Source organism: Strigops habroptila, chromosome W (assembly GCF_004027225.2).
Source record: "Strigops habroptila isolate Jane chromosome W, bStrHab1.2.pri, whole genome shotgun sequence".
In the NCBI taxonomy this organism is placed as follows: domain Eukaryota; kingdom Metazoa; phylum Chordata; class Aves; order Psittaciformes; family Psittacidae; genus Strigops; species Strigops habroptila.
Genome location: NC_044301.2, coordinates 19,515,888 through 19,540,324, shown reverse-complemented (window position 1 = coordinate 19,540,324; position 24,437 = coordinate 19,515,888). Strand labels below are relative to the sequence as shown.

The 24,437-nt window shown below is 41.4% G+C and overlaps 1 long non-coding RNA gene across 1 annotated transcript; it reads left to right on the top strand.

Moving 5' to 3' along the window:
* The first annotated feature begins 6,044 nt into the window (after positions 1-6,044).
* LOC115619184 lies at positions 6,045-8,214 on the top strand. The gene is made up of 2 exons (XR_003994943.1): positions 6,045-6,113; positions 8,181-8,214. It is a non-coding gene; the product is annotated as an uncharacterized LOC115619184 (long non-coding RNA).
* The last annotated feature ends 16,223 nt before the right edge of the window (positions 8,215-24,437 follow it).

Genomic DNA, 24,437 nt, shown 5'->3' with positions numbered 1-24,437 from the left:
ATAGGGCAAAGCTACTCTGCTCAGGAGACATATTAAAGTCATTAGGGAACAACCACCTAATCTGCTAGCTCCAATTTACTTTGTGAAAAAAATTCAGGCTAAAAAGACAAGGCATACACAATCTTTCGTAAAGCAGGAGGTGACATACCATATACCACAAATGAGTGTAACCTCCTCTTATTTCCTTAATTATAGCCAACATATCATCCATGTTTAAAATATGTACCCATTCCTTTGTAACCCAACATGAAGTCTCAAGTTTGAAAAGACTGTAGAGTTCATCATTTCAGACTGGATGAGGCAAGGCAGAAGACACAAACAAATGCTTTTCATCTGAAAATATTGACTAGCAAACCAAATAATTGTAGGAGAGGATGGAAACTATTTGATTATTGCCAAAGAGAAGTAACTGCTTGGCTGGAGAAGAAAGAGTTAAAGAAGCAGCAAAGTACACTGTGTGATTAAGCAGAGCAACCCAGCTGGACAGGAGCAGGAGAACAGAAAGATATGGGGTGTGGTGTGTATTATAGCAAATATAGTGTGTGTGTATAAAAAAAAAATAGTCATAGTAAATGCTGCTAAATACATGCTATGACAGTGTAATTACCCAGTTCAAACCGATATGGATCTACAGCTATGTAGAGAGCTCTGTGCATCTGTGTGTCTGTGTGTGTCTGTTAGAACAAATACACTTTGTGTCTCATTAAAGCTGGCATTTATATTGATAAAATCTACTATATGTATTGATAAATATAAAGCTAACCTTTAACAATAAATACTGCTAAATATGGTTTATGAAAATAGAATTTAAAAATGTTTTTCAACACATTTTTTTAATGTTGGCACATAAGTGTGTTAAAATATATCAATTCACTTTTATATATTATATAGATAAAACTAATGAGCAGATACACGCGCATGGAGGAGGCTGAGCAAGAGCGTGATTGTGTCTGTGTTATTTAAACATGGGTGAGAGGATTTTAATGGAATGTGTTACATGAATCTAAGTGACCACTCAGAATCGATTCATAAGAGTATCCAGAAATTGAAAGATTTAAACAAAGACTTGCAACTAAATCAGGGGTGGGACGCTTTTGGTCTGTTTTCATGGCTCGGGAATTTTAGACCGTGGGTCAAAAATACTGCAGGGTTTATTTTAATAGCTCTAATTGCTGTATTAATGATTGCCTTATGTCTTCCTTGTCTTTTTTCTTGTGTTCAATGATCACTCGAACAAAGTATGAATCACATTATAGTCACACAGTTATATGCGAACCTTGCCCTTTCGCAGATAAATAAAGAAGGGGGAGATGTGGGAGAGGATGGAAACTATTTGATTATTGCCAAAGAGAAGTAACTGCTTGGCTGGAGAAGAAAGAGTTAAAGAAGAAGCAAAGTACACTGTGTGATTAAGCAGAGCAACCCAGCTGGACAGAAGCAGGAGAACAGAAAGATAAGGAACTGGTTATTTTGGGACTGCTTGTGAAACAACAGAAAATGTTGGAAAAAACAAAACCGTAAACCAGGAACTAAACATGATGTGCTAAAAATAGCTTGGTATAAAAGGTAGAGCAATAGGCAATAAAGTGATTCGCTGCATGAAGATGCTCTGAGTCCGTGCCTTTCATACGCCACAAATAATAATCTAATAACCTAATGCAATGCAAGTCCTTAGGAGCTGAAACACAGCAACTTTTTAGTAACACGAACTGTTTAGGACAAGAAGAGATTAGTATTTTATCCCAACTGAATTTCGTGGGGAATTTTGATAAGAATGCAATTTCCCAAGCTGACTAACAAGCCAGGCCTGTGAGGAGGTACGTGAAACAGCCTCAAATCTAGAGTTATCGCAGATGTAAAAGAGCTTAGTTTCACATATAGAATCATAGAATAGTTAGGGTTGGAAAGGACCTTAAGATCATCTAGTTCCATCATCCAAAGTTAGCACTCTAGCTACACACTGGCTCCTAACATTGTTCTTGGCACTGTTTATAAACAGAGCACCATTTAATTTTGTCTTCAGCATCATCTAAATGCTTTGTACAGGAAATTTATCCTAAAGTACATCCCAGATTACTATGCTCATCTTCTAAAATCTGGCAAGGTTAGAGGAGAATAGCATGTAGGATATACTACAGAAATTTCAAATGGCTGGGTAAAATATCTACTCAGACTTTTTCATCTTTAGTTCCTATATACTGTGTATGCAAGATGCATTAACAGTGAAATTTATCAACTCAGCTGCATTGTGAAATCTTGAGACAAAAAGATTATAGAAGATATTTTGATCTAAAAAACCCTCTCCAAACAAAAGTGAATACTTATACAGAACAAATGAAGTTCTCTCATATCAATAATTTTCATATAACAGTTTTGCTTCTTCTTAAGTTTGTTTTTAATGGAAATCCACATTTCTGTCACAGGCCCACATAGAATCATAGAATCATAGAATAGTTAGGGTTGGAAAGGACCTTAAGATCATCTAGCTCCAACCCCTCTGACATGGGCAGGGACGCCTCACCCTAGACCATGTCGCCCAAGGCTCTGTCCAACCTGGCCTTGAACACTGCCAGCGATGGAACATTCACAACATAGCTTAATTAGAAATACTCTATGACAAATACATTTTTGTTTTATTTCTCTGTATCATATGTGTCTTCCTAGAATGGAGAACCAAGTTTTAATATTAAGAGGGTCCTTGACACACTTGAGAGGTGGGCCAGTGCCAACCTCATGAAGTTCAACCAAGCCAAGTGCAAGGTCCTACACCTGGGGCAATCCCAGGCACAGCTACAGGTTGGGCAGAGAAGAGATTCAGAGCAGCCCTGCAGAGAAGGACTTGGGGGTGTTCGTTGGTGAGAATCTGAACATGAGCCAGCTTCAGTGTGCGCTTGCAGGCCAGAAAGCCAACTGTATCCTGGGCTGCATCAAAAGAAGCTTCACCAGCAGGTCGAAGGAATTGATCCTGCCCCTCTACTCTGCTCTCGTGAGACCTCACTTGGAGAACTGTGTACAGTTCTGGTGTCCTCAACATAAGAAGGTCATGGAGCTGTTGGAGCAAGTCCAGAGGAGGGCCACAAGGATGATAAGAGGGCTGGAGCACCTCCCGTATGAAGACAGGCTGAGAAAGTTGGGGCTGTTCAGCCCGGAGAAGAGAAGGCTGCATGGAGACCTCATAGCAGCCTTCCAGTATCTGAAGGGGGCCTATAAGGATGCTGGGGAAGGGCTCTTCCTTAGGGACTGTAGTGGTAGGACAAGGGGTAATGGCTTCAAACTTAAACAGGGAAGTTTAGATTAGATATAAAGAAGAAGCTCTTTACAGTGAGGGTGGTGAGGCACTGGAATGGGTTGCCCAAGTGGTAAATGCTCCATCCCTGGCAGTGTTCAAGGCCAGGTTGGACGGAGCCTTGGGCGACATGGTCTAGGGTGAGGCATCCCTGCTCATGTCAGAGGGGTTGGAGCTAGATGATCTTAAGGTCCTTTCCAACCCTAACTATTCTATGATTCTATGATTACAAATAAACATTTAGCCTAACAGAGTACTGCAATTTCTGTACTGAAGCCTTTTTCCACATTAAAAACATTTACAGTGATATAGGTTTATGCATGAAGTTATACAAATACATATTTTTAAATTACTTTAAGAGTGCAATTCAGACAGAAATACATTCTAAAAAGCTTTTTGTGCACATTTTAGGATATTCAGCACAACATAAAAATCACTCCAGTAACATGACGCAAAGCACTGTACTGGCATCAAATCACTTCAGTGGATCAATACCATTCAAGGAATTTTTAAGAGGAAAACCTCACAAAGATCATCTAACTGCAATCTTCAGCCTGTGCATCTGTCAGACAGCCCACAGCTCTTTGCATCAGTTTCATCTTATCCTCTTCTCACTATTAATGCTTCCATATCGTTAATCATCCCTTGATGTTCTTATGGTATTACCACCCTGGGGCCCCAGGTGCTTTCTCAGCTCCCCGCAAAACACCATAACCCCTAACAAACTGGCCTCCAGCAGCTCAACACCAGCATGGCTCCGCTGACCAAGCAGAGGCAACTGTAAGAAAGAGTATGTGGCTTTTGAACACATTTCTCAGTCTAATGAGGATTCTGCAGAGCAAGATGAATGAGTACGATGGTTTTTTTAAAAGGTGACATCTTAAGTGAGCTGCCTACCATTATGCAACTGGACTGGCACCTTACAGCACACAGTGCAAGTGAGCAGATAAGATGAAACGCAATCTGGGATACAAAGCAAAAGGCTCATTGCACACAAGTCTACCCCTTGTAAGATGGTACCTTGCTGTGTGCTCGCAGCTGATCTGGAGGAATTTGTAATGTCATGTGCACTGTCAGTGCACTGATGCTGAACTGCAATCCACTGACTAACGATCTGTAGAGCATGGATATACAAGCTTTACATTGGGGTAACTACCCCAATACACTCGTACCAGTGCTAATGTCTATCACACTGAACTGTAGTTTATGCTCCAGGAAAAAAATAACCAATGAACCCCATATGAACAACCCACATATGGTATGCTATCCAGTAAGTGTCAAAGCATACCAGACAGAGACATTATGTGCTGCTTTTGAAAGAGTATATTCTGTCCATCTATTCAGTTTTGCACAGAGGTCTGAAATTAAACAGGCTAATTTCTTGGCTGGGAAATTAGATTGTCAAAAGGGTGTCGACCTCATGAAACAGGCTATCACGTAACTGGAATTTCCCATGTATACTTTTTTTCAGACAGAAAAGCAAGGTCATCCTCTACTCTAGATTCAATCAAGATTTCCAGGTATCCAGATAATACATCCCAGGAAATGCCAGACATGCTCAGATATATTTCTGTCCTGGTCTGAATATGTGCAACGAATCCAGTATACCTGCAGAATACAACATTTCTGTATGCAATCATCTCATCAGTAGTGATTCATGTTTAAATACCTAAACACGTAACAAGGTTTTAACCTAAGAAGAGGGAACAAGGCCATCCTTGATCATTGGGGGAATGATCCTGCTCAGCAACTTTTTCAAAGATGATATGTGTGGAGAACATGTTACTGTGAAAGCTTTACACAAAAAATAAATTACGTGAACACTTCTGTAATGTATATAGTTAACAGTATTAGGGTAAATTTATTCCCTGAAAATTGGGATGTTTGCAGTCCACATCAGATCATTATGTGGAAGTGTAAAGAACAATGAATTAATACAGGTACTTGAAGATAAACCTGAAAACCAATGGTAAGACACTACTGTTAAGTAAAGGAAGTCAAGGGTGTCATGGTTTAAGCCCAGCCATTAACTCAGAAACATGCAGCTGCTTTCTTACTCCCCCCCTTCTTCCCCTGCTCCCAGAGGGATGTGGAGGAGAATGGAAAGAATGTAAATCCCATGGGTTGAGATAAGGACAGTCCAGTAACTAAAGGATAATCATAGAATCATTGAACAGTTAGGGCTGGAAAGAACCTTAAGATCATCTAGTTCCAAGCCCCCTGCCATAGGCAGGGACACCACACACTAAATCATGTCACCCAAGGCTCTGTCCAACCTGACCTTGAACACTGCCAGGGATGGAGCATTCACAACTTCCTTGGGCAATCTGTTCCAGTGTCTCACCACCCTCACAATAAAGAACTTCTTCCTTATATCTAACCTAAACTTCCCCTGTTAAGTTTGAACCCATTACCCCTTGTCCTATCACAAAAATACTACCACCACCACCAATAATAATAATGATAAGGGAAATAACAAGGGGAGAGAATATAAAACTAAAAGGGGAAAAGGAAAAAACTCCAATAAACATAAGTGATGCACAATACAATTGCTCACCACCCACCAATCGATACCCAGCCCGACCCGAGCAGCAATCTGGGCCTTCTGGGTAACTCCCCCCAGTTTCTATACTGGGCATGATGTGCTGCGGTATGGAATACCCCTTTGGCTAGATTGGGTCAGGTGTCCTGTCTCTGCTTCATCCCGGCTTCCTGTGCCCCTCCTCACTGGCAGAGTGTGAGAGACTGAAAAGTCCTTGATCAGAGTAAGCATTACTTAGCAACAACTAAAACACTGGTGTGTTATCAGCACTGTTCTCAGGCTAAAGTCGAAAACACAGCACTGCACCAGCTACTAAAAAGAAGAAAAATAACTGTTACAGCTGAACCCAGGACAGTATCCACCCCTCACTCCATACCATTCACGTCATGCTCAGATCCCACATTTTCAATATACCATTGCTTTTTGTCTCTTTATGTATATATACATACACACACACACACACACACACACAAACACGCACACGCACACAGAGATATCATGCCTTAGTCCACGGACCATCCCTATAAAGCTCGGTGAGTTTGTTCAGTCCATGTCGTTGGGCTTCATCTGTCATAACATTCTTTCAGGGCAGGAGACATGGTGTGCAGCATTCGATTGTTCCCTGCTGACGATACTGCTGAGCTCGTCTGGTTGCGTCAAAGTTCATTCTTTGTTGGGGTGATGATCGGAGGGAAGTCAAGTTCAGTCAACAGTGACAAGGGGATAGTACTGGGAGACTCCTGCTGCTGCTGCCAGCCTCAGATCCTCTGTATCCCCAACTCCAAAAGCCGAGGGGTCGACCTCGAGTCTCCCCTGGAGCTTTCTGCCAGACGCTCCAGGTAGAACCATCCTCCCTGGCTGAGGTGTAAAGCACATTTTCCAAATCTTGCGCGGCCTGGACTGGTCCAAGGGCTACTGCATGAACTATCTCTCGCTTAATTTGTTGAAAGGCTTGTTGTTGCCCAGGGCCCCATTTGAAATCATTCTTCTTCTGGGTCACGTGATAGAGAGGGCTTACAATCAGACTGTAATTTGGGATGTGCATTCTCCAGAACCCCACAACACCTAAGAAAGCTTGTGTTTCTTTCTTGTTAGTTGGTGGAGACATTGCTGTTATCTCGTTAATCACATCTGTGGGGATCTGGTGATGTCCATCTTGCCCTTTTATTCCCAAAAACTGAAACTCCTGTGCAGGTCCCTTGACCTTACTCCGTTTTATGGCAAAACCGGCCTTCAGCAGGATTTGCATTATCTTCCTCCCTTTCTCAAAACCTTCTTCCGCTGTATCACCCCACACTATGATGTCATCAATGTATTGCAGGTGTTCTGGAGCTTGCCCCTGTTCCAGTGCAGTCTGGATCAATCCATGGCAGATGGTAGGGCTGTGTTTCCTCCCCTGGGGCAGTCGGTTCCAAGTGTACTGGACGCCCCTCCAACTCTAATCAAACTGTGGCCTGCACTCTGCTGCCAAAGGGATTGAGAAAAATGCATTGGCAATATCAATTGAGGCATCCCACTTGGCTGCCTTGACTCCAGTTCATATTGAAGTTCTAGCATGTCCGGTACGGCAGCACTCAATGGTGGTGTGACTTCGTTCAGGCCACGATAGTCTACTGTTAGTCTCCACTCTCCATTAGACTTTTGCACTGGCCACATGGGGCTATTAAAGGGTGAGCGGGTCCTGCTGATCACTCCTTGGCTCTCCAGTCTATGGATCAGCTTATGGATGGGAATCAGGGAGTCTCGGTTGGTGCGATATTGCTGCCGGTGCACTGTTGTGGTTGCGATTGGCACTTGTTGTTCTTCGACCTTCAGCAACCCCACAACAGAAGGATCCTCTGAGAGACCAGGCAAGGTGGACGGGCTCTTAATTTCCTCTGTCTCCAAGGCAGCGATACCAAAAGCCCATCGCTACCCTTTTGGGTCTTTGAAGTACCCTCTCCTGATGATATATCCGAAGTCAGATGCCAGGAATGCACCCATAGATCCAGATGAAGTCAAATGTACACGACCCATGTGACGGAAACTTACACGGAGTGCGCCATCATCATATGCCCACTCATTGGCATCAAGGACCTGGAGTGAGGCAGCAGCGCCAACAGTGGATGAAGTGACTCGTCAGCTCTGGGAGTTCAAAGACAATATCAGCCCTTCCATCATTTCAGCGGTGGAAAAAGCTGTCCCAGGAGTTCAAACAATTGAAATATGATCTATCCAATCTATCCAGCTCCCCACGTGTACCAACCCCCGTCTCAGTTATTAACAGAAGGCACCCTATTGCCCAAGAGAGGAGATATAGGAGTGTGTTATAGGAGACATTGGTGTGTTATCCGCATTGTTCTCAGGCTAAAGTCGAAAACACAGCACTGCACCAGCTACTAGGAAGGAGAAAAATAACTGTTACAGCTGAACCCAGGACAGAGGGAAACAAGTACATGAGAACAGCTTGTCCAGAGTGTGAAGCAAAGTGAAGCATCAGCATGCTGGAGTAAGAAATGTGCCACCACTGCATGGACAGACTGTGCTTTGGGTCAGACATGCAAATAATGTCAGCATAGACAGTTAAGACCTCTTCTGCCTGACTAATAAAACCTGTCTGAGTTTAAAAGCCTGTCCTAATGTTGCAGAAAACATCCACTGTATTCACTGGTCCCAGAGAAGTGATGCTGCAAATTCCTTTGGATGCATTTTGAGAACTTCAGTAAGCAATATGGATGGTAAAGCCAGAATTCAGCTTCAGAGTGGATCTCAAATCAAAAAGGAAATACCTTTGTGATAAACATATGAAAGCTGGATGCAAGCTTGTCTTGTGCACTGGAGATATTTAACATGAATAAAATCTTACGACCCGATAATGATACAACCTGTAATACTTCATATCAATCTTTTAGAAAATATATTCCTGGATATCTCGTAAATCATAGTAAGTGCCATGACAATATCTAAGTTTGCAAGCTGCTGATCTGCTGAGCATAAATATCTGTATTAGATATAAGCTATGCATTAAAATCTATTTTTAAAAGCATTTTCCTCTCTCTTTGGTAAGTTTGAGTTGGGTTTTTTTCACCAGAAAGTAATTAGTACCTATCCTCCTCCCCCCCACATATCAAACAACATAATGAAAGGGAAGCTATAATGCTGAGTGAGTATTTAGAAGTTCTGCATGAACTACAATTTAAAGCAAATCTGATTTCATTCTTTATCTAATAAAGAAAATTTTATATATTTCTTTAACATGTATAAGCTAGTAACCCACCTTCCATATAATACGCTGCAGCGTTACCAATTTAATGAACTGAAAAGGACAGCTCAAAAGACCCCAAAGCCCAGGTTAGGGAAATATAACAACTTACTAACTCAGAACATAAAACATTACAATTATTATTACAATTGTTACCCTCTTAGCCACATAAGGGTTGTCACATCAGTTTTGAATTAGATGTCTATATTGGACAGGAAGCCAAAGTAAACAAAGCATGTCATTTTAACATGCTTACTTAGACCTGTATAATTTTCAAACTTAAAAAAAACCCTACAAAGCAGACATATCTACAGGAAAAATAAAAACAAAATAAAAATTCCACATGGCTCAGATCCCGCCATCAGAAATAAATTCAAAGAATCAAAACCCATGCATTTGAATTGCTCCTTTAGAAGTAGCCAGTAAGGCACTTTGTGAAAATTACTGGTTTTCAAATGATATTTAAGTCTTACTTGGAGAGGAAAAACTCTTTCAAAGAATAACAGTTTTTTTTAATTCTATCTTCAATGGTCAGATTTCCATAATATGAACTGCTTGATAGTCACTTTCCCTTTAAATTATTTTTTAACAATACAGGCAGTCACATCTGAGTTCTGATTCTCCTTACCTTACTTTTCCTTTCAATTACTTCAGTTCTTAATACGAACAATGAGAGTGCTCATTGTATGTCCTCTGTGGGACTCCTGGAACTTAGATACTCAATAGACAGGTGCATAGATAAGGATTCAAAGTCTTTGTTCCACTGTCCAGACAGAATGTTTAATCTTTTTTCTACCTTTTCTATGCCATTTAAACTTTAACCTAGCAGTAACTTTTACTGCCTTGATTCACAATTCAAAGGTATAAAGATGAAAAGTCCTTGCCTTGGAATGTAGCTTGAAAACTTAATTCTTAGTCTATATTCCTTTTGAACAACTTCTTGTGGTTTTTGTCTTTATTTTTCCAGGGTGCCAACTTTACAGTATAGGACTTTCCATACCTAACAGCAGGGCTACTTGGAAGGAAAAAAAGTAGAGCAAATTTGCCCAGAAGCAGCTCACCTTAATGGAAAATATTTAAATTACTCACCAGGGCTGCTTAGATGGTAGTCAGTCCACTTTCCCCCATCTTTTTAAATATGCCACTAGTGACAGACTCTCACATATAATTGTAAACATACACATTAGCCCATCAAGCATAAGATAAAGACTGAATGTAAAAGTAATAGAACCATGCTCTATACAGCATAAAACATATAACAATCACACAGAAATAATAATTTAGAGTAGCAAGCAAGACACACAAGTAATGTATCTGGGTACCTAAAAGAAGAAACCTTTTACAATAGCTGAGTTAGATATTAAAAGCATATTTGTGTCAGAGCAGATAAATATACAAATTTCTGGAAAATTCAAATACCTTCCAGGAGTGTGAAAGGTGGTGCTGCCATATGCCACACTGATTCAGTCACAATTCAGCGATCATGCTAATTCAGTAATGCACCAAGCTGCTAAGGAAGGTGCCAGAGGCATAGGTACACATGCTGATCTGGTGCCCTACTCTGAAGGTACTAGCCACCAACAGAAGGGCAGCACACCAACCAGCTTGGTTTGCCAGAGATCACCCATGAGAGTCCATCTTGCTATTTCAAACATTATATGGGAGCTATCCTAAGAAATAAAAGTTTTCTTTGTTTCTTAAACTGTACTGCCTTTCACCTCTCTTGGTTTAGGGAGGAAAAAAAGCAAAGTTGGAAATGGTATATAATGGTATATAACACCCATTATCTGAACTGCTTTTCAAAGCTATTAGCTGGAAGAGCTCACTTTTGTGGCTCCTTTAAGACCTTCTAACAAGACTGGCACTCAGCTGTGAAAAGCAGCATTGCCTGCCCACCGCTAAGGAAAAAAACCAGCAAGGCCAGGAGAATGCTCTGTACCTCTCTCGGCATCACTCCCTGGAGTCCAATTACCACATCCTGCAGTTAGACTAGGTGAAGAGCAATCCACGCTTCTGGGCATGGGGCTCGCTCAGGTGACATAAAAATAAAAACAGCTTTATATAGCTAAAGCCAAGTGGCTGTGTCCTCCTTGGAAGAAGACAACCTGCAGAGACAGTGATTGGGTTGGCTGCAGAATTTTCCAGGGCCCTACAACACTTTCTAAGAGCGAGCTAGGTCATTTTCATCCATACAACACAAACACCATTCAAATATTTACATTATGCAAGGATTTTAATAAGTGCAAATAATAAAAGATAGTTGTGCCCATCTAGCACCATTTAATCAATTACTATACTTTCATATTAGGAAAAAATGTCCTATTCTTTAAGGAACTATAGGAACTATCATTAAATCTAAAAATGATATATACTGAAATCTAGCCCAAGTACTGCTTAGCATCTTATTAAAACTACTACTTTGCAAACAGAAACAGAAAGTTGGTAAGTTGTTTCAATAAAACACACATTGCTTATAGATCTTAGCATATCATTCATACTACTTCAGAGTTACTAGAGTTACTGAAGTTATCTATACAAATTAAAGGGAAATAAAATGAATGCCCATTTCAACAAGGTGAAAGCCATCAAGAAGGTAGGATTACAGCGTGCAGACTATCAGGTAGCAATGTGATTACCAACATAAATCCTGAAGCTATAAAAAGCAATTAAAGTAATTATGTAAAGGATATACCCTCAGACTCTATCATTTAAAACCCATTTAACTCATTATTTAAATTTACTAACAGCTGTAAAAGCTCTTCAAACACAAAACTGATGTCCATCACAATAGTCTCCATGTCTTGAAAGTGTCGTGGTTTAAGCCCAGCTGGTAACTCAGAAGCACGCAGCCACTCGCTCACTCCCCCACTGTTCTTCCCCCTGCCAAAGTCCTGGAGGGATGGGGAGGAGAATTAAAAGAATGTAAATCCCACAGGTTGAGATAAGAACAATCAAGTAATTAAGGTACCATAAAAAACTACTACAATTACCACCAATAATAATAATGATAAGGAAAATACCAAGGGGAGAGAATACGAAACTAAAAGAGGAAATGGAAAAGAAAACAATAAACACAAGTGATGCGCAAAACAATTGCTCACCACCCGCCAACCAATACCCAGCCCGACCCAAGCAGCGATCTGGGCCTTCCGGGTAACTCCCCCCAGTTTATATACTGGGCATGACGTGCTGTGGTATGGAATACCCCTTTGGCCAGTTTGGGTCAGGTGTCCTGTCTCTGCTTCCTCCCAGTTTCCACTCCTCCCTGGCAGAGCATGAGACTGAGAAAGTCCTTGATCGGAGTAAACATTACTTAGCAACAACTAAAAATATTCGTACACCCCCACCCACACACAAAGAGAGAGATATCATTCCCTAGTCCATGGACCAATCCCTATAAAACTGCTGAATTCATCCAGTCCATGATGTCAGGCTCCATCTCTTGTAATAGTCTTTCAGGGCAGGAGGGACGGTGTGTAGTGTTGGGTTGTTGCCTGCTGATGACACCGCCAAACTCATCTGGTCACTGCTGAGCTCGTCTGGTTTCCTCAAAATTCATTCTTTGTTGGGGTGATGATCGGAGGGAAGCCAGGTTCAGTTGCTGGTGACCTGAAGATATCTAGCTGGTGGGCTATAAAAGTGTTATAGAGCAGGCAACAGCATACAACTGAGTTCATTGGCTGTTTTCCCCCAAAATTAAATCCCCTTGAGGTACACATTGGAATTCCCCATCTTCCCGCATTATCCACCAAGTATATCCAGGTCCCTGAGCAAAAGCAACCCCACGAGTGGGTTTGCCTTTACCTGAAGCAGGAATAACCCAGACTGTCTTCCCCAACAAATTCATGTGCACCACAGGAACTTTATCCCCCTCTGCAGTATGTAAAAGTCCTGATGGGGCTGGGCCAGCCCTGTTGGCAGATCCCCTACTGTTGACCAACCAGGTGGCTTTTGGAAAATATGTATCCCAGTGTTTGAAAGTCCCACCACCCATTCCTCTCAGGGTCGTTTTTAACAGTCCATTGTACCGTTCGATTTTCCTGGAGGCGGGTGCATGGTAGGGGATGTGATATACCCACTCAATGCCATGCTCCTTGGCCCAAGTGTCTATGAGGTTGTTCCGGAAATGAGTCCCATTGTCTGACTCAATTCTCTCTGGGGTGCCGTGTCACCACAAGACTTGTTTCTCAAGGCCCAGGATAGCGTTGCAGGCAGTGGCATGGAGCACAGCGTACGTTTCCAGCCATCTGGTGGTTGCTTCCACCATGGTAAGCATATGGCGCTTGCCTTGGCGGGTCGGTGGGAGTGTGATATAGACAATCTGCCAGGCCTCCCCATACTTGTACTTCAGCCATTGTCCTCCATACCAGAGAGGCTTTAACTGCTTGGCTTGCTTAATTGCAGCACATGTTTCACGTTCGTGAATAACCTGGGCAATAGTGTCCATTGTTAAGTCCACTCCTCCATCATGAGCCCATCTATATGTTGCATCTGTGCCTTGATGGCCTGAGGTGTCATGGGCCCACCGTGCTAAAAATAATTCACCCTTATGTTGCCAATCTAAGTCCATCTGAGACACTTCAATCTTGGCAGCTTTATCCACTTGCTGGTTGTTCTGGTGTTCCTCGGTGGCCTGACTACTGGGGACATGACCATCTATGTGGTGTACCTTCACCACCAGGTTCTGCACTCGGGCAGCGATATCTTGCCACAATGCAGCAGCCCAGATGGGTTTACTTCTGCGTTGCCAGTTGCTCTGCTTCCGTTGCTGCAACCACACCCACAGGGCATTTGCCACCATCCATGAGTCAGTAGAGAGTCAGCTGCCTTCCATCTCCGATGCTTTCCCACAATACAGCAGGACCCATCAGTAAACAAGGCATATTGCTTCTCACTCTCTGACAGTTCATTCTATGGTGGGGCCCCTTCAGCACTCATCACCTCCTCTTCTGGTGACATCCCAAAATCTTTGCCCTCTGGCCAGTCCATGATGACTTCTACAATTCCTGGACGACTGGAATTTCCTATTCGAGCTCGTTGTGTAATTAGTGCGGCCCACTTACTCCATGTAACATCGGTTGCGTGATGGGCAGCGGAGATCCTGCCTTTGAACATCCAGCCCAGCACAGGCAACCGGGGTGCCAGGAGGAGCTGTGCTTCAGTTCCAATCACTTCTGAAGCAGCTCGAACCCCTTCATAGGCTGCCAGTATCTCTTTTTCAGTGGGAGTATAGCTGGCCTCGGATCCTCTGTATCCCCAACTCCAAAAGCCGAGGGGTCGATGTCAAGTCTCCCCTGGAGCTTTTTGCCAGAGGCTCCAGGTAGAACCATTCTCCCCGGCTGAGGTGTAAAGCACATTTTCCAAATCTTGCGCAGCCTGGACTGGTCCAAGGGCTACTGCATGAACTATCTCTCGCTTAATTTGTTGAAAGGCTTGTTGTTGCCCAGGGCCCCATTTGAAATCATTCTTCTTCTGGGTCACGTGGTAGAGACGGCTTACAGTCAGACTGTAATTTGGGATGTGCATTCTCCAGAACCCCACAACACCTAAGAAAGCTTGTGTTTCTTTCTTGTTAGTTGGTGGAGACATTGCTGTTATGTTGATCGCATCTGTGTGGATCTGGTAAAGTTCATCTTGCCATTTTATTCCCAAAAAATTGAACCTCCTCGTGTGCAGGACCCTTGACCTAACTCCGGTTTATGGCAAAACCAGCCTTCAGCAGGATTTGGATTATTTTCCTTCCTTTCTCAAAAACTTCTTCCGCTGTATCTTCCCACACGATAATGTCATCAATGTGTTGCAGGTGTTCTGGAGCTTGCTCCTGTTCCAGCGCAGTCTGGATCAGTCCATGGCAGCTGGTCCCTCTCCTCCTCCTAGCTGGAGGCAGGGCTACTCCAGTAGTGATCATAAGATTCTCGACTTATGTCTCGTACAAATGGATTAGAATTCCTTACCACAGGAGCTGGAGTAAAATCAGCTCTTCCACCCCATGTGGGAAACTGCTGACCAAAGACTGGAGCAGCAGCTTTCATGGGAGGATCATCCTTGACCGTTGTTCTCCTCTTCAGTTCATGCAGCCATTCCTCCAGAACTGAGGTAAGTTTTCCATCCCACTTTCTCATGTCTTCTCCGTGATCCCGCAGATAAAACCATAGGGTGGCTCGTGGCATGTACCTCCTATATCTTCTCTCTCAGGCAGTAGGGTGCCTTCTGTTATTAGCTGAGACCCAGGATGGTACACGTGGGGAGCTGGATAGATCGGATAGATCGTCTCTCAATTGTTTGACCTCCTGGGACAGTTTTCCACTGCTGAAATAATGGAAGGGGTGAGATTGTCTTTGATCTCTTGGAGTTGATGACTCACTTCATCCACTTTTGATGGTGCTGCCTCACTCCAGGTCCTTGATGCCAATGAGTGGGCATATGATGATGGTGCAGTCCGTGTAAGTTTCTGCCACATGTGTCCTGTACATTCAAGTTCATCTGGATCTACGGGTGCATTCCTGGCATCCGGCCTATGATAGATCATCTCTAGAATGGCTGATTCCCTCAAGGACTGGATGCCTTTTCTATCATGGTCCACTTGGCTGAGCGACACATAACATCATCCTTGTAGGGAAACCTTTCCTTCACAGCTGCCAAGAGCTGCCTCCAAAGGTTGAGGGCTCCTTTCTCTTTTGCAATCGCTTTGTCAATTCTCCCTTCCCTAGCGGGTGATCCCAGCTGCTTGGCTTCCCTACCTTCTAGTTCGTGACCGTCGGCCCCATTGTCCCAGCATCAGAGCAACCAGGTGACAATGTGCTCCCCTGGAAGATGGCTAAAATCTTTTCACATATTCCGCAGCTCAGTCAAGGTCAGGGATGGAGAAGTTATGTCTTCTTCCTCTGATTTCTGTACTAATTCCTCTTGTTCAGATGTCGCCCCCATGAGTTCATGCATTGGTTCTTCATCTTTCTTCACTGAATGAGTTGCTCTTTGTTGCTCTTTTGCTTTTCCCCTTGCTTATAGGGGCAACTGCTATTGGTACGGATTGGTCCTTTGGTTTAGCTCCAGTGTCTTTCACTGTGGTTGGAGTGGCTGCAGTGTCTATCGTCGGGGTTGGTGTAGCTGCTGTGCTTGGGGGTTGAGTAGCTGCATTGTCTGTTGCTTTGCCATGAGATCCAGAAGCATCTTTTTCCAGAGACGCTCTGTAGGTGTAGGCCAAGCCCCAGCACGTTGCAGTATGTTACCCCTCTCTGGTATTGCCATGACGACAGCACACCTCGTTCAAGTGTTTTACTAGTTTTTCCGGATGTTGCACTTCTTCAGGGGTCAAGTTCCAAAGCACTGGAGGGGCCCACTGGCCTAGATACTTGTCCATACTATCCCACACACCCTGCCACTCATGACTGTCCAGCCTCAGGGAAAATCTCTTGGTGGTCCTCCTATATCATCATCTCACCCTAGAGAAGACCTGAACCCGACACTGCTTAACTTTTGAGATCAGATGAAATAAGACATTCTCAGGGTGGTATGGCCATGGGTAAAACACATGCTGTATTTGTGCCAACATGCTGATCCCCAGCACAATCAGCAGGCAGGTCTCAAGGGTATTCAAAGGCCGTCCAAAACCTTCAGAATTCTCAAATTCTGTTGTAAATAGCCTGGTGGGGGAGTGGGGGTTGTAAGGGAGTGCCTTCTTCGTAGGTTGACCCTCCGAGGAGAAAAAAAAATATATGTAATTGCTAAAAAATTTCATTCTATACCTCCCAAAGTATACAGGTGATGGCCACGCCAGGAGCGCATGCCAGACGAGTTTTGTAATCAATGAGTCTATTGTATTACAAGTCATTACCATGAAGTACAGTGAAACAAGAACCTTAGCCCAGGCCCCCCAGCGGATAAACCCTAAAACAGCAAATACTGGCTGTAAGTAAGGTACGACATGCTGAAACTCTGAGATCAAGCGCAAGAAGTCTGAGAGCCAATAAATCAACATTGTGACGAGTAGTAACAATGGATGCTTATGACAAATATGATTAGACACACTCTGGTCAGATCTGTCGTTATCTCAACCCTTCGAGCCCCACGTTGGGCACCACAAAGAACTGTCCCGGTTTGAGCCCAGCCGGTAACTCGGAACCACGCAGCCGCTCCAAAACCTTTAGAATTTGCAAATGCTGCTGTAAATAGCCTGGTGGGGGAGCGGGGGGTGTGAGGGAATGCCTCCTTCATACGTTGACCCCCCAAGGAGGAAAAAAAAGATGTGTAATTGCTAAAAATTCCCATTATATGCCTCCCAAAGTATAGAGGTGATGACCACACTGGGAACACAAGCCAGACCAGTTTCATGATCCATGAGTCTATTGTATTACAAGTCATTACCATGAAGTACAGTGAAACAATAACCTTAGCCCAGGCCCCCCAGCCGATAAACACTAAAACAGGAAATACTGGCTGCAAGTGAGGTATGACATCCTGAAATTCAGACCAAGCACAACAACTCTGAGAGTAAATAGATCAACATTGTGATAGTGACTATTAATCCAAAACAATGAATGCTTATCACAAATATGATTAGGCACACTCTGGTCAGATCTGTCGTTTATTTCAGCCCTTCGTGCCCCACGTTGGGTGCCAAAAAGGACTGTCATGGTTTAAGCTCAGCTGGTAACTCACAACCATGCAGACACTCACTCACTTCCCCCTCTTCTTCTTCCCCCCACTCCCGGAGGGATGGGGAGGAGAATCGAAAGAATGTAAATCCCACAGGTTGAGATAAGAACAGCCCAGTAACTAAGGTATAATACAAAACTACTACTACCACGACCAATAATAATAATGATAAGGGAAATAACACGGGGAGAGAATATAAATCTAAAAGGGGAAAGGAAAAAAAACCCAAAACCAAACAATAAACACAAGTGATGTCTATACAGACTGTAAAAAATTGGGGTATGAACATTTCTCATTTAGAGTTATATGACAACCTGAGAAACATGAAAGTTTATACAAGAGTATTGAATGAATTCTGGAAAAAGTCCACAGACACATTTTCAGTGATCTATCTTCTATATAAAAAGGTCTGACAGGTTTTAAGTTCTGTTATCTATTTATTTGATTCATACCTGAAATTTTTGGGGGTATGTTATCACTTATTCCTTACTCCATTTTTTGTTATGTTTCTTTAATTTTTCCAGCTTTCACACTCTGGTCCAGACCCCCTCAAATTCTAATACAACAGCAAAAGGAATGTCTGTGACAAATAAATTTTACAGGAATTCTTCACTTCATAAAGAAATAAAAAAATAAATAAACCTATTTTTAACCTCATTGGATTAATTTAAAAATGAGCTTTTTAAAAAGTTGGTTACAAGGGGAAAAGATTAAAAACACACCCATGTAGTTGGCTTCCATGCATTTCTGACTTCCCCCCCTCCCCCTATTTTCTTGGAAGCAGAGAAAATCTGCATGTTTTCTGCATGTTTTCTCCATGTTTTGAGTCACTCAAGTAATACAGTCACTTCTAAGGTAATTCTGAACATTGTAGAAATTTTAAAGTGTATAAATCTAAGTAGTAGCTTGAATCAAGCAGTCAACATACAAAAGTTAATCCTAAACCTATAAATATTTATTTGTATTTAGAGCCAGACTGATCTCTTTGTCTTTTTTTTTTTTTCCCTTTAAATAAATATGGTTTTATCAGGTAGTCTTGAGACAGTTGGAAATCACTGTATTGGAATTAAAGAGTACAGTGTATTTTGTCTAACAAGAAAGAAGCCTGACTGTTCAGTGTGGGTGAGCTGGAAGGGTTGGAGACAGTCAGTGTTTGCTAAGATTTTCACTTGCATTTCACAGACTAGTTTAACTAATTACATTACTCAGCAAGGTTTTTGGATAAAAGATTTGATACATATGAAATGAGAGAAAAATACACACCACTTGCACCCAGTTCTGGACAGCTCCTTAAAGGTTTCTAATGGCATTCCCCATAGAACTTCTGGTTATCTCTATTTCCATTTCCAGCTTTTTTTTTATTATCCTTTTTTTTTTTTTTACAGGAAGCATCCATGAGCATCCATTAACAGGATTTAGGTGTCCTTTCAAGGTGAACTGTTCTGTTAAAAGAGTTTTCCGAATCTCTTGAATGACATTTTAGGTCCAGAAAGAACATGTAATGGGCACTCCTCTATTACATAGTTTATAGAATCTGCAATGAGATAAAATTTCTCTTTGTACACAGCAGAATTTCTGTTGGGCTCAATGGCCTCTTCTAAGGTTGAATATGACTGAGCTCAGTGCCGCCTGGACCTGACCCCAGTAGACCCTACTGGGTGTTGGACTAGGAAAAAAAAAAAAACAAAACAAAAAAAACCCAAAACCAAACCAAAAAGCCCTCCTCAAACCCTGCAATTTCTTTATTTGAAACCCATTCACTTGAACTGCATTAAAAAATAAAATTAAAACAAACAAACAAAAAAAGTAAACACAAAAGGAAAAGGAACATGAATTCTACAAGAATCCAGCCTTTGTTCTTTACCCATTTGTCACATGGCCATAATCTGAAATGTTAAGGATAGAAAGACTTAATCATTTTCATCACATGAATTAGCAAGAAGAAAATGCTACAAAGGAAGTTCTACCTTGAAAAAAGTAATTCTTTAAAACTAAGAAAAAAGTGTATGGACAGACAGTGGTAAGAACAAAGCTGATCTTAAAGAAATATTCTAAAACTTCTAGACTCCTGAAAACATAAAACAATCAGAGATGAGAGAATACCAGAAGTACAGATAAAAAACACAGTGTAAAAGCTTAAGCAAAGAGGACGAAGAAAGGTAAAGATCAAAAACTAAGTCAACCTCAAAGTAGACACCCAATATAAAGAATAGAAATTTTAGAGTTTGTGTAAGAGTTAGCAAATGTTCTTCTGAAGGAATGTTTTGTAACTTTAAGGAAGGTTTGCCCACTTAGCTAGAAGCTTTTTATGTGTTACTCTATTATTAAGGATTATCAAGAGAATTACAGTAAAAGCTATCCTTCTCTCACTTGAAAAGTTCATCTACCATTGCATGCCTTTTAAAATTATTAAAACTTTAGGACCTTTTATGAAAGCATAAAAAGATAAGACTGAAAATAATATTGTACAGCCTCTATTACAGAGTGCATGAAAAACATAAACAAGATGTTTAAATCTACTTTCTGTCTAGCCAACTTAAGGGACACTATAGGACCTGAATAACTCTGCTTTACAATTTTTATTGAAAAGACACTGATAATATGTTAAAGAAACTAAGAAAACTAAACAATAAAAACTAGTTATGTTTAACTTCAAATGGTCTCTTTTGATCTTTGCATTAGAAACATTACACTCTTCAGTTTAGGTGCTAATATTGTACTGTCTATCACTTCAGATAATGAGCTGCAGAATGCAAGCAGATATTGCAAATTGTGAAACACAGCTCTGAATTACAAGTCCAGTTACTTGGGATATGAGAAAGAGCAAAGCTCAACTTAGAGAGTACTGTGCAAATGACTGCACTCAGCACACAGGACAGCAACCTTAAAGCCCACTTTTTAATTTTCACTAGCAGCCATTCACTGCTGCTGCCAAGGATGAATAAGGCTACTAAGGAAGATTAAGGCTACTATGGAAATACTGCTTAGGCCTCTTCACAGTCACTTCCCCGTACACAAACAAGGAGAGCAAGCTAACTGCTATATTACTTAATAAATTATCTCAAGGAGTTCCTTTGGTTGTCACTGTGCTACAGTGCAGCCCGATTTCTCAAGCTCTCCTAAGACAAGTAATTTCAAACATAAGGCTCAATTCAGGCACACAAAAACCACCCTCTTCTGAAGCAGCAACAACAAAAGACAAACCTTCCAATAGACAGCCAAACCAATGTTGCACTGCATCACTAATGTATAGACACTGATCAAGGCAGTCAGAACTTTGCTACCCAGCTCCCAGAGGTTGAATGACCACCACTGCTAGAGACCCAGCAGGTTTCAACTTATGCTAGCTTGCTTTAAACACAGCACAGAAACCTGAATTCAACAGTGCATTCCGTATTTATTTACAAAGCCTTTGTTGGAATAGCAGGCAAGAACACCCAAAGCAGCAAGGCCACAAAATTCTTCTGCAAATTTTAGAATTATTAATACAACAAAGAGCTCAAGATCAGCCTGCACTGCACACACATTTCAGCAACGATCTATGCATCCCTTCCACCTCCAGATTGTTCAGAAGTCATTTAATAAGGAACCTACACCTACAAAATGGGAATAATGCTTAGGAAAGTGTAATGTCAAATTTAAACATTTTGCAATTAAGGTGCATGCTAAATCACTTTAATTCCCATAATCTCTCAAAACATCCCTCCTACCAGTCTCGAAAGAGGATAGAAACATTTTCCATTAGACAGCAAAGAGAGACAAATAAAAATGTTCAAAACTAAAGCATCTGAATGTACAAAAAAGACAACGATACACAGCTAGAAGCATGGATGACTGCCTTAGGGCTGGGAAGATCTTCCTAAGGCTTGTTTGTGCCCAATATTACTGCAAGTGCTTGTAAAAAGCTTGAGAAAGAAATGATAACTGTCTCATTTAAGGTCTTGTTGGAAGACTACAACAGAAACAAGTCAAATGCCCCAAATCATAGTCCATTACCATAATCACAAATCACTCTCTCATCTGTGATCTTCTGAATAATAAACTTGGGTGAACAGGCATTGTTTGACAGACACCATCCTATGCCCAAAACCATGAAGGGTTTGGTAACAGCAACACTTCTAAACTACATGCAATTTTTCCAAGAGCTGTTGAAGACAGAAAGAAGTGTTGCTTGCCACTAAGTTACATAGTGTATCCTAAATTATTTTCTACTGTGTAACAGGAGACACAAGCAAACCTTTTTTCTTATTTTTGTCTACTTGGATTATTAATTTATTTTAGTTCACTTTTTATATGCTTAAAGATGTTAAAAAATATATCTAGGAATGTTTTCATTCAATGTCTAGCACATGTATTTAACAAAAACAGAGTGGCCTTAGTATTTCAGGATAACCACACACACACACAAAAACCCCAAACAAACCCAAACAAAACAAACAAAAAAACCCCACCCCATAAACAACAAAACAAACCACACCAAAAACACCCCTCAAAACTCTAAAAAGACAGTTCAGCTCCAACAAGGATTATACAAATCCAGATCAGCAAACATTGCACATATAGGATGAGATCCTGCCGTCAGATTTACAAACATTGAGCAAGGGAAAGAGAAGGCTGCTAGAAGGGTACCCCACAAAGACCATATGCCTGTTGCAGACCCCCTCCAAAAAAGTATCCAGCATGGCCTAAAAATCAATTTATAGAAATACTTAAGCCTGTACTGTTAAATGACTGTGTGAAATGGAAAAGGAACTAGACTACTTATCAGTAACTGGCTATGCCCATGTTGTTTGTGTTTAGCCTACGAAAAGAAGGGTTTTGTTTGGGGGGGTTTCATGAATGTTTGAAAACTTGCTAAAGCAGCAGTTATTGCCAAAAATACCTTGTTTGAAAACACAGTAACAGCACAGCTGTGTGTTCTCCAGTCATACATTACAGTGAAAGCTGATAATTCTTTAAACACAAAACATAACCCCCACAAGTAACAAAGCTCTCTAAATTAAAAAGCTCCAGCACTCAGCCAGAAGCATGTGTATGACTAGTGACTGTGGCTGCTATAGTGTGCATGTGCACACACACACATTAGTATGGTGGGGGGAAAAGAGCTAATAATTGAGTCCTACTGATTCAGTGTGTGAGCTTTTCCAACCTTGAGCAAGATCTCCACAGGAGATACCCACCACAGAGCCAGATCTGCGAACTTCTGCACCACAAAAGTAGCAGTTCTTTGCTGCTTAACAGAACTTGGTGAGATTAAGATAAAATGCTTCCTCTCTACATGGTTCTTTTAACAAATCAAGGATTTTGCATGTGACAACAGACAAACCATTTATTTTCTCTTTTTATTTCTTTTGGTAAATGAATATAATTATTTTAAAATTAAAAACTATACTACTTGTGAGAGCAATGAGTATACCTGCAGTAGACATCAACTTCTGAGAAATTAATACATGCAATTAGTGAACAAGCTATTAGTTGGATATACTCTCCCCTTACAAAGGAACACCAAGAAGATTGTCTTCTGCACCAGCTACTAAGAAGGAGAAAAATAACTGTTACAGATGAACCCAGGACAACCTCACACTCACTCCCCAGTGCTGCATGCAAAAGCCTCCTTTTCACAAGATCAAGAAGTCTCCCCTTGAAGAATTTAGTAAGCAGTAGTGTGCCATATTTCAAAAGAAAATCTACATAATGTATAAAACAGCAGAATAGGCATTCCAACTCAACCCTTCTTCAAGCAGTGACATACACTGCAAAACCTTGTATGTCTTCAGAGGAAGAACGAAAGATACAGCTAGCCTGACTAGTGGGATTTGGAGGAGATTTTGCCTCCCTTGGCATGAGCAAGAAACTTCCCTCTTGTCACCTGCAACTACAGCACCACCTTTAAGGTCTTCACAGTGAACTACAGCAGATCAAGGGCATCTGACAGATACAATAATCACTGAGGACCTTGTTCACAGAAGTAATTAGCTTCTTATATACTAACTGAGCCAAGTAACATTTATCACATAAGCACTATCATGATGGAAGACTTTCATACTACCTGCACAGCTACATCAGGAAGGATACTGGATTTCAAAGAAGAATCAGGAAACACACTCCCACAGAAACTACTATATACTTTTCAACAGAAGGCAGAAAACAAAACTTCTCCTGGGTGTATGTGTGTGTGTGTAAAAAACAACCAACCAAAACAAAATAAATGACCAAACAAACACAAACCACAAAATAACAACAAAAAACCCCAACAAAAAAAAAAACCCAACAAACCAAAAAACAAAACCAAAAAGAAATCAGTCAACCAACCTAATAGCAGACTCAATATCATTCAGGGTTTGTGCACTAATCAGACTGTTTTGAAGGGAAAACATAAAGGTATAGCAAATTAGATGCTATGAAATATTATTTCAGAATCAATTGTTCCACTGACATATTCTCTGTCGTGTGAACAATCCCAACTAGAATCATTGCTCTGAACAACTACAAGGAACCAAGACTGCTACATAAAGTTAGGTAATAACACTTTTTAATCACAACTGTGAGGATAGTATCTGATCTAGTTTAGCAGAGATGGCAGCTGCATCTGGCATGCTCATTTTCATCCCTGGGACTCTAGGATTAAAATTGAACAGCTTCCTTGTAATCTCTTACACCACCCTGGAATATTGGATGTCCTACAGAGAGCACAAAAGGCAACAGCACACCTC